Here is a 15,468-nt window from a genome sequence, read left to right as displayed (position 1 = left end):
GATGATGGGGCTATTACATCCATTAGAAACTTAGCAATGTTTATTAGGCATTCGGAAATATTGGTGACTAGGAAAAAACGCAGGAATGCTGAGTCAGATAATGATGAGAAAAATATACAGAGTGAGGTAATCTTGTGATACATTATTAACATTGCTGTATTGGATCACTATATTATTAATACATCCATCCATCCATCCATTCTCCAACCTGCTATATCCTAACTACAGGGTCACGGGGGTCTGTTGGAACCAATCCCAGCCAACACAGGGCGCAAGGCAGGAAACAAACCCCGGGCAGGGTGCCAGCCCACCGCAGGGCACACACACACACACACACACACACACACACACACCAGGGACAATTTAGAATTGCCAATGCACCTAACCTGCATGTCTTTGGACTGTGGGAGGAAACCCACGCACACACGGGGAGAACATGCAAACTCCGCACAGGGAGGACCCAGGAAGCGAACCCGGGTCTCTTTACTGCAAAGCAGCAGCGCTACCCACTGCGCCACTGTGCCGCCCATTATTAATACACAATCCATTTAAAATTTTCTATTTTAAGTGTTGTATTTCTGTGTCACAAGAAGTACTAGGGTGTTGTACCATGTTAGCCATTATGAATGTAGTGAGAAGTCAAGCAAAATGACCCTTTTTATTGGAAAACTAAAAAGATTACACTATGCGAGCTTTTGAGGCAAATCAGGCCCCTTTTTCAGGCAAAATGTAATACAGAAACTGGAGTTCCCTGTGTATATATAGACACCAGGACAAATAACCACATTAAAAAAACCTTTCAGTGAGACATCTTAGATATAAAAAATAAACAGACCACTCCAGACTAAGATTCGTTTAATTAGAGAGAAGAACAGTGTATGGTCAAGATCTTTGACTAAGATAACTGTCGAACAAAGTCTTTTGAAGTTTCTGATGAGTTGAGAGAAAAGCCAAGCAAAATGACACATTTTGTGTACCAACTAAAAAGATTACAATATGCAAGCTTTCGAGGCAACTCAGGCCCCTTCTTCAGGCAAGATGTAATGTGATTTGATGAGTTGAGGTAAAACAGGCTTTAAGTTTTTTAGGCTTTGACTCCTACTGGTTAATGAGTAACAGTATGCATCTGAGACAAACATTACAAGTTTTTTTCTTACATTTTATTCACTATATAGTCAGCATTTTAAGCCAACATCAACAAAATGTAATCCATCTATCTTATGTAAGTTTATAAAATGAGGTGTCTGAACCTGCTCATTGGTGCCCTGTGCTAGATGTTGGAAAAGAGAGGCTGACGCTTCTTCTAAAAGAAAAGATTTGAAACATTCATTAACACAGTGCTAAGGAATAGCGAGACATTTTGTTCACTTCAGATGTAGTTCAAGTCTTTACCCATCTTCTGTTTTTTCATTAATGGCTCCATATAGTCTAGACCTGAAAACAGAAAAAAGCATAATATTTACTTAGGGAAATGTTACTAAATGAACCAAAAGAACATACACAAAAATGACACTGTCCAAGCTGTGCATCATTTCTGCACCTTCTAATTTTTTCTTATGTTCTTGGTCATCATTTAGAAGGGCATTTGCTAAATCAGTCCATCCATCCATCCATTTTCCAACCCGCTGAATCTGAACACAGGGTCACGGGGGTCTGCTGGAGTCAATCCCAGCAAAAACAAAACACCAATCCCGGGCAGGGTGCCAACCCACCGCAGGACACACACAAACACACCCACACACCAAGGCCAATTTAGAATCACCAATCCACCTAACCTGCATGTCTTTGGACTGTGGGAGGAAACCGGAGCGCCTGGAGGAAACCCACGCAGACACAGGGAGAACATGCAAACTCCACGCAGGGTGGACCCGGGAAGCGAACCCGGATCTCCTAACTGCGAGGCAGCAGCGCTACCACTGCGCCACCGTGCCGCCCCTAACTCTGTCCAATATGAGTATTTCCTTCAGTGATTTAAAAAAACAGCATTAAATATAACTGATACAGGTCCCGACCCCTGCAGCTAGGGGGTCCGGGGCAGAGCTCCGGCCGCCAAGCGATTTGCTGCATTCTGAGCTGCAAAAATGCGTTTTCCCCACATCTACAACCATCACTTTTTGACGATTTCTGTTTGACACTGACAACCGTAACCGTAACACACTGACAGGGGCCAAATTTGCAGCCTGTCATCACAGACTGTTGTACAAGGCCCTCAGTGAAGGGTATGAGTGATGGAGGTCGGAATGGGCCCGCAGAATTGTCATTAGTGACGATACATTAACAGATAAAGCTACATTTTTGCCAGCTTTTGCTGTTTCCACCAGGCAGCATGTGGAGGAAAATAGCTAGGCCAAGCACTCTTTTTTTTCCTTTTTATATTTTTTATAAATTTTTTTATTTTATGAAGATGAGATCCAAATTAATTTATTTTTACATTTTTATTCGGTTTTAATGCTTGTTTTCATACTTTCGAGATATTCAGATTTCCGTATAAAATAACTTACCGCCTTGGAGCCGGCAACAGGCGCACGGGCCTGAGTGAAGCGTAATGAAGATTGGAGTGCCGAGTGGAGATGTCCATTAGGTGATGGAATATGTTGCCTGTGAATTATATATATAAAAAAATTAGTAATAGAGGTTGGAGTGAAGGAGTCTGTTGCTCCATTGGGCCCTCCGCAGCAGCGTCGCGCATCACAGGAAAAAAAAAACCCTGGGGTGCAGTGGGCCCCCTCCAGCTGTGGGCCTGAAGCGGTCGCTTCGTTCGCTTCGCCCTAAGGCCGGCTCTGTGGGTAAGCATAAATGCGACATTACCGCAGAACTGACAAAAAAGTTATTAAAGGAAATTTAAACTTCATGTACCCCTTGGGGCTTGAATTCTCAAGCAACATTATACACCACCACTTCCTCAAAGCTGGTATGTAATTATAAAGAGGATCAAGCATAATCAAGTTATTAAAACTAAGTTTTATGTTATAAAAATATTTATGAAACCCATTACAAACATGCATTTAAAATAACTGGATTTTGAAAGGTAGGTATTTCTGGAACATCAAAACCACTAGGGACAGCAGGCTTAAAGTAAAACAAACAAACAAAAAATTATATAAATAAAATTAACGTAACTCAACACAATATCCAACACAAATTGTAGAAGGTTTCAAAAACGGGTACCCACAACCAGATACAATCCTGCCTCCACAAATACTGCAATGAAATAAGAGTGAACTAAAGTTGAAACATACCTCATTAAAGTCAAAGGGGGCCTCAAGGATGATATACAGCGCATTCTATAGAGAAATACTACATAATGTTTATTTAGAAACCTGGACACAACATTATATACAGACATACACAAAAATAATGTTAAAATATGAAATGGTCATACCATCAACATGAAAATTCCACAGTCATTGCTATTCATCTGACTTGGAAGGCCCTAATACAAGGAGCAAAAAATGAATCAAAGAAAAAAAAATACTGATCTAAAGTGTGTCTAAGTATCAAAGAAAAAAAAAGCTTAATTATGATATTTACAATGTCAAATCCTGATCATGATTTCCATTGTCCAGGAGACACATGTTGGGCAATTCTCCTGCAAGAAAAAAATAAGTAAACATGCGTAAGGCATTTTTACATTAACAATAAAAGTTTTCTTCATGAGTATATTAGCAAATATTAAATTACTATAACCAAATAATATTAATATATTATTATATGAGTAAACAGAAAGTAAATTCATACAAAAGGACTTTTTAAAGTGACAAGATTATCTAAAGTTCTTCAACAAGAAACACGTTTTTTGAACTGAACAACATGCTGGATTAGAACCTTCACCAGAACAGAACTTCATACTTCATTTAAACACCAAAATTCTCTTGGCCGCAAACACAAATGAGTCAAATAAAAAACCTGCACACAGCGACATAAGATATGTCACCAAATCCTTCTGGGTCATCTCTCTTCACATAAAAATAATCCAGAAAATATATTTCTTTCTGCTTTGGCTTCAACACCTATTATGTGATAGGCAGAATTTATTGAATCAAGCAGTAAGTCGCAATCCATTCTCTTTTTTCATACATTTTGCAGGTGTATCTGTAGATGAGGATATGTCAATAAAAAATTCTCTTGGCAATCTAAAGCCATAATTATGGGAATAATATAGTTTACAGCTTTGTAATAGGTTTGTATGTTAATCTTAATTGCTATAATGGGGATTATAAATGTTCTGAAATTTAAATGTGCAATGGAGAAACTAACTGATTTAAGGAATGATCAAAGTGCATTTGTTTTAATATTCTTCTGCTGCCACCTGAAACTACATATCTAGCATTATTAGGTGATATAATATTGGTTTGCAATGTCCCATTCTATTTGCTTGTATGACACTAGTACAATAAAATGTATTGCCTATAATCCATATTTGTAGCTGTTTCACCTGCTTATTCCTATATCTGTTTAATCGCCCAAGATTATATATGTAGAAGGGAAGGGGGAAGGAAGTGCTAAACTGCTGTACCTGACAAGAGTGAAGAGTGTTTGGGTTTTGAGGCATTCTGTTAAAGTTTGTGTAATTAAGCATAAAAGGGAAAATAGGGTCACATACAACTGTATGCAGCAAAAATGTCTAGTCAAAAAGTTTAAGATTAATTTCAAAGAAGGTGAATACATAGAAAAAATATATTTACTGTAAACATACACATAGTCTATAATGTCTTGAAGGAGTCCAAATTGGTATTACTAGTGCATCCTTCATGTGAGAATTGGCCTAAAATGAGAACAAATTGGTTAGTACTTTGAATATTGCAAAAATGATGGTCTCATTATATATGAAATGATAAATTCTTACAGGTAAACTTTGCAATGGATCAAGATTTCTTGGAGGCCCCCAAGTGGCAGTGACATACAAATCTCCCATGTAAATGTCTTTCCCCTGCACAGAACAATTCAAAACCTAAATGTATAAATTTAGTTTCTTCTGTATATCAAAATATCAGTACAAACATCAAAAATAGAAATATTTCACCATCCTCAGTGGAAGTATATATTCATTAATAGTAGGAACATACCTTTAGACTCGAAATTTGTTGCACCAAGTGTAAGCATGCATTACCAATTTATAAAACAGAAGCTAAATGTTAAGAATTATTTACAACATGCCATATAATGCAATAATTGCTTGACAACTTACAGTGGATTCCATTGAAGATTTTGGTCCAATTGTCTTAAAATCTGATCTTGTCAACCAGACTCCTTCCACTTCCAAAAGTATCTCAGTCTGTGACAGTTTGGTTTCCATTACAAAGCTGATTTGTGGCAAAATAGCAAATGACCATTGCACAATTTCCATTAAACATACAAATTTCCTTTAACATAAACTGCCCACATCTTAATATTACACATATGCTGTGGCATAGCATGCTTCAAGTACATAAATCCCCAAGATATTCTGTTTGCTTTCACATTCTGCAGACTTGTGAGACCTTCACAATGAATTCCACATTGACCTGGAATACACACAAAACAGTATTAGTTTAGGTTGCAACTCACACTTACACTCACAAATTTGTCATTTTCACCATTAAATGTGACTGCAGTGGCTGGACAGGCTGCGTGAAATGTTCCTGAGTGACTTATTGAATGCACTGGGGATGTGATTGCTTGATGAACAGCTGATGGAGATGGAGGAGAAGGAGCTAAAGAAGCTGCTTGAAGAGCTGCAAAACAATTTTTTCAACTAAAAGAGGACACATTTCAATACAATATTTTTGAACATGACATGATAATAGATAGATAGATAGATACCTAGAACTGCCTTTCCATTAGAATCGAAGGCAATTTTACTTCCTGGACAAATCTTTCTCAGCTCAGCCAGCGCATTCTGATTGACACTCTGATTGTGTTGCTGTATAATGGATCTCATCAGGAACCCATGAGCAGACGGAAAGAGCATATTCAGAAAATAATTGTTTTTCAGCATCTCTGCAAAAAGCTGCTCTGCCCTCTGAGAATTTATCCACCCTTGCAATTCTGGAACCAATGAAATTCTTCTCAGCACATCCTTCTCATCCTTTGTGTTGTATTGGTGGAATGTATCATACAGAGTATAGTGCTCAGCGGATCCTGTGACAGGATGACCATTTGAATCAGGTGTGACTTTTTTTAGCATTGAGCCAAGGCAAATTTATTTTTAATTTTTCTTTAACTGCCATTTCAATGTTGTCACAGGTTGCCTGTGCTAGTTGTCCTTCATTTGAATTAAATAAAGGTCTCTCTGGCTCCCGCAACTTGCAGTGGTTTACCAAACCCCTGGCAAAGTCATAAACAACCACAATTTGGAATATGCATCCAGGACAGCAACATATCAACATAGTCTCTTGGACTTTCTGCCCTGATCTTGAATTTAACAGAGTAGACTACTCCACATGGACACATGATCACTGCCCAGCCAACTTTTCAAACATAAAACAGAATCAACATAAGTATTGCTGTATATAAAATCATCAGATATAAATAGCTTTTAACACCAAAAACAAGACATATTAACAAACCTCCACTCACCTAATGCACCCCAAACCTTCTGAAACACCTTGTCATATGTGCTTCGAGTTTGCATTTTTGCCCTTAAGCGCATGACAAGATCCATTTTTGATCCCTTAGAGTCAAGCTTGCATTGTTTACAAAGTTTTCTGATGGTGTTAACCTTTAGAAATGACAATAATGAGAAAGTAGCACCTTCTAATAACAAAAACTACTCATACTGTTGTGTATAGTAATTTACCTTTAAATTCATGACTTCATTTGTGAGACAATCCTCTGTAATATCAATGTCACCTTCATCTTGGGACTTATTTGACACATGTACTTTAGCATACTCTGTGTTAGCAACAATGTGACTTGATCTGGTTTGGGGTCCTATCCAGGGTGCCTACTAATGGTAACTTGGCAAAATGACAAAAGGACTATCACGGTTGCCTGGAAAAAGGGAAAAGACTTCAAAATGGACCCTTTCGAATTACATTCAGGCAGCTGTTAACAAATAAAAATGTCATGAGCTTACATTTCACAAAGCCTCTACCAAGAATTTCTCTTTCCACGAACTTCCAATAGTCTTCCATATCCACCTCCCCTTTAAAATCTGGTGGGGGTTCTTTCACGTCACTTGCTGAAAAAAAAAAGATTTTTATTATAATGACTCATTGTTGTTTATTGCCATACTATCCCTCGAGCACAGAAACTCTAGGACTGAAGTCCTGCTGTCCTCTGCAAAGAACGGCTCAACCAGGCATGCATGTACTCAGGAAGTCCTTACCAGCCATTTTAAAGACACCCTTTTTGTGTAAGTCCTTGATAACAATAGGAGGATGATGCCCACAGTTCACACAAGAGAAATTATAATCATGGGACATCACTGCCTCAAAATGTAGGTATGTATGCAATATGGCATTATGACTTGGGTAGGGCACTTCATTAGTTTTTTCAAGGCTGCTTATGACCCTTTCAACAGCTGTGAGACTCTAAATGTGGAGAAAAAAAACATGTTCAGGCACTAAGACAAGAATATATATATATATTTCAGAAACTTTTCTAAAATCCAGCAGTCACAATGTACATACAGACAGCATTCCCAGTATGAAATACAGTAATGCTAAAATGTAATGGTAAATTACATATATCTTTATTACATTGCTATGAGAAAAATAATAAAAATAAAACAATTTTGTACTCATACAATCATCCAAGGTTGATATTAAATTGGACACTCCCTCAATGTGAATAAAAAAGTACATGGGCCCCATTGATTTTGGCCCAGTGCATTTATGGGTCCAAGTGGAGTGCACTTGTAATAAACTACAATTATGGGTAAAGGTATAATTGCAAATAATGTGTTTTTGCTTCCATCCATAATTTATCTACTTCCTGTCTTATACTGATTAAGTACAATGTCTAGTATACATTTTGGACAGCACAGGTGAGTGAGGGAGTAGTCACAGTAAGTGATCAACACAGGAAAGTATTTCCATTACATTAAGAATGTAAAACTAAGCTATAATGTGTTTCGACTATATCAGGGGTGGGCAAAGTCATTCCTGGAGGGCCGCAGTGGCCGTTGGTTTTTGTTCCAACCCAGTTGTTTAATCAGAAAACAATCCTTGCCAATAATTACATTTCATGGCTTGTTAGTGCTTTAACTCTGCTATGTCAAGTCATTCTCATATCCTAGATTTTTTTTCCATTCTAAGGATATCATCCAAATATTTTGAAGTGTAAGACGGATGAGTAATTCTCAATCCTTCACTTTTTTCTCTTCTCTTTCCTTCCAAGTATTTAATTAAACCAAATAGTGCACGATAAATACACACAGGTGTAAAGGGTAACAAGCAAAATGGATAACTGCTGGTTTCTTTTGTCGTTTGCATCTTATTGCTAATAAGGAGCAATTAAAAACCAAGAATGCAGCTGTTTAAGACTTAAATAAGCAATAAGAGTTCAAAAACTTAACGAGGGACATAACTAAAATGAAGCAGAAGTGTTTCTAGAGCAATAAGTGCTTCTTATTAAACAATTGGGTTGGAACAAAAACCTGCAGCCTCTGTGGCCCTCCAGGAATGACTTTGACCACCCCTGGACTATATGGTTTTGGTTTTAATTATTTTTAAAATCTTCTGTGTACTAAACTCTACCTGGTAAAATCTACTGAGATGAATGCCTTTATTTAGATTGGTAAAGAACCTGAATTGAATTAAGCAAAAAAAGACACAGATATGATATGGTCATCAAAATTATGTAAGCCATCTTTTCATTCTTGATAACAGAAGAAACTGTCACAAAGTCCACATCGTCTGTAATATGTGGAAACATCTAAAAAAAAAAGAAAGAAAATCAAGCAAAAATAATTCAAAATAATAATAATAATAATAATAATAAAATTCATTACATTTATATAGTGTTTTTTTCAGTACTCAAAGTCAATGTAAAACTACAATATGAATATGCTAGATAGGTAGCTGTACACATGGAGGTGCTATAGTTTTGCACATCACATCAAATAAATAAGAAATCTTATTTTATGAGATCAAAGACAACAACAGAATACAAATAATACTTAAAAAACACTTACATATTTGACAAAAAACTGTTTACAACATAATATGACAAACCTGTAACAATACCAGAGAATATGATGACCTTTCCTTTATGGGTAATAGGAATTGGATCAGACAAAGGAACCTTCCCAGGTCAGTGGGCAAAAAATGTCTCATATGGAATCAGGTGCATTGGGAAGTCACCCATTTTTGGTGTGGCACAAACTTCACAAGGCAAACCATATGGGATTGTTTTATTCCTCTGAATGTACTGCACAAGTCTCACAAGTAAATTGCCTCTAGGAGGATAGCAAACATCTCATGACTGTTGTTCAGAATCATAGGAGCCACTGTAAATGGTGACAGAGTCAAAAACATCATTTCCTGTTGTCTTAACTTTTTTAAAGTGTTCAGGGCGTGTTTGAAATAAATGCCATTTAGATATAGCCTTGTGTATACATGACGATACAGGCTTGCAAAAGGCACAGTGCCAGGTATTCAATTTCTTGTTATAATGGACCATCACCCTTCCCAGGCGAGACCTGAATGATATATGTGGTTCAAACACTGATAGATATATTTGTGATTTTTCTTCTCCAAGAGAAATGTCTTTACTTAATGGCGTCTGCTGTGTTTCTGCCATCGGTTTACGATGTAAACATGTTTTCATTATCTCTTTACCAAACCATTTTGCTTGTATCATTCTAGTTAATACTTCTTCCTGAAGTGTAATGTCTGGCATAGCAGTAACTGGAGAGAGGCCAAAGACCTCAGATGGAAGCATTCAAATCCCATGAATCCACTCCTTTGAGAAAATTCTGATGCTCGTTTGCATTTCTCTAATTCGCAGATCATAACATGTTTAGCTCCCCATGTGCACTTTTGAACTTGAATGGGGTATCTAGGTCCAGTGGAAGTTTTTGCCACTGCAAAAATGCCCCTTCTAGAATCAATACAATCTGAAGGAAGCCTATTATATTCATTTATTTCAATGTTTGTTGAGGAATGTTGTCTTTTTATATGTAACTTGAGATTTTTTTTTGTACAACCTCACATTACAAAAGGAACAAAATGTCTTCTTGTCTTTTGCATATTGTAGAATTTGTGATCCTCTAAAACTAGTGACAGGTGCTGCTGAACTGACATTGATGGTAGCAATGGAGGGCACAGTCTCTTAGGGAGAAGTACTGGGGATATTCTCTCTGGTGGGCACAGCTGTGATAGTCTCTCTGGTTGGCACAGCAGGGGAAGTCTCTCTGGTGGGCAAAGTGGGGGCAGTCTCTGTTGCGGGCACAGCGGGGGAAGTCTCTCTGGCAGGCACAGCGAGGGCAGTCTCTCTGGCGGGCATGGGTGTGACCAATTTTTGACATTTTTGTAAGTGAGTTAAAAACCTTTGTCTTTTGACAATGATGCACCAGAACTCTGCTCACATCGCGTCGTTTCGTACCGCAAGCCGCAAGTAGTAAGTCTGTGATAAGTGGAATACCGCTACACTTTGCACTCACTGGACGGAAGGACAAGCCCGACCGCTTTTATATAGTGTCTTGATGATATATATATAAATATATATATATATATATATATATATATATATATATATATATATATATATATATATATATATATATTGTGATATGTGGCCGGCTTGGCATTCCGGCCAATACCCCCAGGCCGCCAGGTGGAGCTTCACCTGCAGCATGGACATGCCCCGAGTTCCAGCAGGGACTCATGGACTATGTAGTTTTTATGCGCAGCCCTGCTGGATGCCTTGGGGACCACCAGGAGTCGCTGTAGGGAAACCCGGGGACTCTTATATACCCTATGATCCGGAAGTACGTCATAATCCCAGGACAGGAGGAAACGATGTACTTCCGGGGTAAAGAAAAGGACTGTTTACCCTGACCCGGAAGGAATACGGACTTGTGGGTTGTGCCAGGAACCCCTTCCGGGTCAGGGAGTATAAAAGGACTATGGGTAAGCCCAGACACTGAGCTGAGCTGGGAGGTAGGGTGGCAACGTGTCTGGGAGTGGTGGTATTGTGTATGGATTATTGTTTATTGATTAGATATATGAGTGTTGTAGTATATAGGGTGCTTAGTGCACATATTAGTCTAATTAAACGTGATATTTGGACTTTTATATGGTGTCTGATGTCTGCTCAGAGGGTTCAAGGGGTCACGGAGGCCTTAATCTCTCACAGTGGCGTAGTCGGCAGGATTCTCTGGCCGTCCGGTTTTGGCAGAGGACCTGAATTCAAATAAATTTCTGTGGGGAGAGAACCCTAAGCAGATAACGTCGGAGCACCCGAAGGTTGAAGAAACACTCCAATTTAAAAGCGCTGCTATAGTGAGCCTTATACAGATCATGATGGGGAAGAAATCGGGAAAGAAGAAGGGCAATCCCGACTGGGTGAAAAACATGACGGAAGCCGAAATGACCTGGACTTACCTGACTGGGAGTGAAGAAGATCGAGCAATAATAAAAGCGGAGCAAGCTCGAGTGGCCCAGCAGCAAGAACGCTATCGGCCATCGGTCGTGTCTGAATCCCAAAAAGGGTTAGGAACCCAGCTGCCAAGTGTGGAGGTATGTGCAGGGAAAACGCCTGAGGTTTCGGGGATGTTTTCTTATTTTACAGAGACATGCTTCCAGAAAGCAGACGGTGCATTGGATACCTGCGTCGTACCTTGGCTAGATGGCCGCGATACTCGGAAGGCAGGCCAGGCTGGGAGTAGGCACTTCACAAGCCCATTCGCGGATCCTGACCACGTGACCTCACGTGATGGATTGTGGGAAGGAGAAGGTCAACTCCAGTCCATAGGTGAGGTCGTCGTTTCCCCAGTGGATCAAAGCTCCCTGAAAGGGAAGGGGGTGGCGAGCGAAGCAGCGCCGAAATTAAAAAAAGGAAAGGAGGAGAGGGACGTGACTGAACGGGCTGCAGATAACTTTGAAAACGCAGACCGCAGTCGGCCGCTGGAGGCTACCCGATCCTATTTTGACTCCAACTTCCCAGGAGTCTTTGCGGGACTCTGAGCACGTGCCGACAACGGACGTGCCCATTGGCTCTCGGCCGGTAGCAGCGCCCAGGCCATCTGAACTGCAAGACTCCAATGACCAGAAGCCTCCGCGAAGCCCAGCAGAGCACGTGATCGGAATGGACGTGCTCATTGGCTCCCGGTCGGCAGGTGAGTCAAATACGGAACCGAACTTACCTCCGGTCGAAATAAATAATGTTTTGGACATACGGGATCTCGAGAAGTTGCTCGGATCCGTGAGTCTGTTTTTACAGGACTTAAAAAACTTAAAAGAACGCGTGGAAGAGCTGGGAGCTACAGCCGAGGCGCCGCTAAAGGGACTGCTGGAATACCTGCGACGATTAGGCCGAGAAGCCCCGTTCTCGTGTGATGCAGCGGTACAGGTAAGCCCGAGCCGTACCGTATATATTAAAGGGACACAGTGCGATCCGGCACCGCGGTTAATAAGTAGCGGTTGCCAAAGCGCTGTTTGCCTGACAGTGGAGAATGGCATGGTGACTGAGTGGACGGGTGAAGGTCCGATCGAACCGAGACAGCGGTACGAGATGGCTTACCGGAGCGATACCGACCTCGAGACCCCGTCCCGCGTGAAGAGGGAGTTGTCGCTGGTTAATGGAGGGGCGGAAGAGGTGCCAATCAAACCGGGGCGGCTGAAAAGTGCTGTTACCCGGGGCGAGGGGTTACCAATGACGCCGCCTCCTATATTGTATAGGACAACGGGCGTGCAAACAGCAAAGAGGCTTTCTCTTTTCCATAGAGAGCCTCACGCTGTGCACAAGCCCCAGAATAAGCAGGAGATCCACAAGCTGGTACGCGGGTCTCCTGACAAGATAGAGAAAAGGGCAGAGAGCAACGAGGCGGCCATAACACCCTCCTTGGCGGAGAAATGGGCGGATAAGGAGCCGGACGTTCCATGGCGGTTCCAGTCTCACAGAGGAAGGCGACCAGGAGGACGGCGGGTGTGCTATAACTGTCGTCGGCCGGGACACCTATGGCGATGTTGTCCTCGGAGGACAGGGGATCAGAGGGATTCTCGTTATGATGTTCCCCCAAGGTTCTCCGGGGAGGCTAGACAACAGAGCCATGGCCCGGAGTCCGTGTCCTCTTGGGGGAGGATGTCCCTCGGGGGACTGGACGCTCCGCCCCAGTTGGCTTCGCTAAAGGGAGGGTACTGTGATATGTGGCCAGGTTGGCATTCCAGCCAATACCCCCAGGCCGCCAGGTGGAGCTTCACCTGCAGCATGGACATGCCCCGAGTTCCAGCAGGGACTCATGGACTATGTAGTTTTTATGCGCAGCCCTGCTGGATGCCTTGGGGACCACTAGGAGTCGCTGTAGGGAAACCCGGGGACTCTTATATGCCCTATGATCCGGAAGTACGTCATAATCCCAGGACAGGAGGAAACGATGTACTTCCGGGGTAAAGAAAAGGACTGTTTACCCTGACCCGGAAGGAATACGGACTTGTGGGTTGTGCCAGGAACCCCTTCCGGGTCAGGGAGTATAAAAGGACTATGGGTAAGCCCAGACACTGAGCTGAGCTGGGAGGTAGGGTGGCAACGTGTCTGGGAGTGGTGGTATTGTGTATGGATTATTGTTTATTGATTAGATATATGAGTGTTGTAGTATATAGGGTGCTTAGTGCACATATTAGTCTAAATAAACGTGATATTTGGACTTTTATATGGTGTCTGACGTCTGCTCAGAGGGTTCAAGGGGTCACGGAGGCCTTAATCTCTCACAATATATATATATATATACACAAGACTATAGAATCCGCTGACAAACCCAATCTGTTAATGCCAAACAATAAGAGTTTAACAGACGTCATTAAACTTTATTATGAGTTTGTAGAGAAAAGCCAATCAAAAAGGCCCCTTTTATTGGCTAACTAAAAAGATTACAATATGCAAGCTTTCGAGGCAACTCGAGAAGGGTATTGCTGCAGACAGGAGACATTATGGGTGGATCTGAAGGCGGGATAACTGTAAATGGAAGTGGATAGTATTGGCTAATTCAGAATTTCAACGCATGAGATTATTGTTAAAGTATTACAATCAAAAACTCACTCAACGTTTGAAGTTGTCTATCAAGTGTAACTTCCACCAATCTTTTCTCAGTTAGTGATCCCTACCGCTTTGAGGTTCCACCTCATAGAGTTTCTTTTGAAATAGCCTTGCGCTGTACTAAGCAACGAAACTCTGTTAAAGAAAAGAAAACAAAGACGAAGCAGCAGCGAAGAAACTCTATTAGACCAAAGAAGAAGCGACGAAACGAATTGTTTGTTATTTCTGACAATGGAAGTAAGTTTGCTTCTAAATTAAAACGTATGAAAATTGCAATTGCTAAGTTTTCTTCAAGTTTTTCAAATAACCTTTTGTTTCTTTGTTGTGATTGTACGTTTGTATAAATAATAATATATATTGTATTCACGTTTGTAGTAATAATCATTTTCGCTGTAGTAATTGATGCATATTCAGTGCTTGAAGTGGTCCGGCACTCAGCGGTGCCGGCAAATCTTCAAACGCCGCAAAGCAAGTTTCACGGGCAACATCCACCCACACCCACCCCCTCTCCGGTGCTCAGTGGAATGCTAGTTGATCACCGCCAGTAGTTTGGTTCCCTATTAACTCTGTGCATATTTACATTTATGAGATGTTTGATTAAAACGCTGTAATGTTATTTTACATTTTTTTAAACAGGATCATATCATGATCAAAAATACCACAGACATTCCGTCCGTACTTCAATCTTCAGATGTGTTTTTGTGCCCTTTCTGTCATCCGCGACTGTATTCTTCACGCTCGTATATACGAGCAAATGAACACTTGCGAGATCACCGCAGAACAGCAGTTTCCTACAGAGGTACGTTTATCCCACTTTTCCCATTAACTCAGGCTGAGTATGGGTGGTAAATATTCAGTGTTTCCTTTTTATTTTTTAACAATTTATCCCATAATTTTATGTGTCCATCTCCTATGGTCTGGTTTAGTGGGTGCCAAATGACCTGTGCCTTGTTAGAATAATTTACAGATATTGGTACTTGTTCTGAGTGTACCATTGCTGAGTGCCGGTGCGGGTACCCTGCTTTTGGAGATGCTCCTTTTTGGGATGCTTGGACAATCAAATGTGACACCTCACATCCAACCAGGGGAAAACAGTTTAAATAAGCTTGGAATTTTACATTTTTTAATATCTAAATAAGTTCATATAGTGTTACTTTAACTACACCAGTATGTGTTTTGTTAAACGAAAAAGGTAAACTTTTACTGGCACTCTTTTTTTTCTGTTAAATGAATAACATCAATATTTTAATGTCTAAAAGTCAGGACCAAGAAGATCATGGCAGCAGT

General features: G+C 40.6%; 1 long non-coding RNA gene across 1 annotated transcript; it reads right to left on the bottom strand.

Moving 5' to 3' along the window:
- Positions 1-4,706: 4,706 nt before the first annotated feature.
- LOC127526119 (uncharacterized) lies at positions 4,707-5,140 on the bottom strand. The gene is made up of 3 exons (XR_007933738.1): positions 5,067-5,140; positions 4,847-4,930; positions 4,707-4,765 (listed from the first exon to the last, which is right to left on the bottom strand). It is a non-coding gene; the product is annotated as an uncharacterized LOC127526119 (long non-coding RNA).
- Positions 5,141-15,468: the final 10,328 nt, after the last annotated feature.

Source organism: Erpetoichthys calabaricus, chromosome 17 (genome assembly GCF_900747795.2).
Source record: "Erpetoichthys calabaricus chromosome 17, fErpCal1.3, whole genome shotgun sequence".
Lineage (NCBI taxonomy): Eukaryota > Metazoa > Chordata > Cladistia > Polypteriformes > Polypteridae > Erpetoichthys > Erpetoichthys calabaricus.
This window is presented reverse-complemented; position numbering and strand designations above follow the sequence as displayed.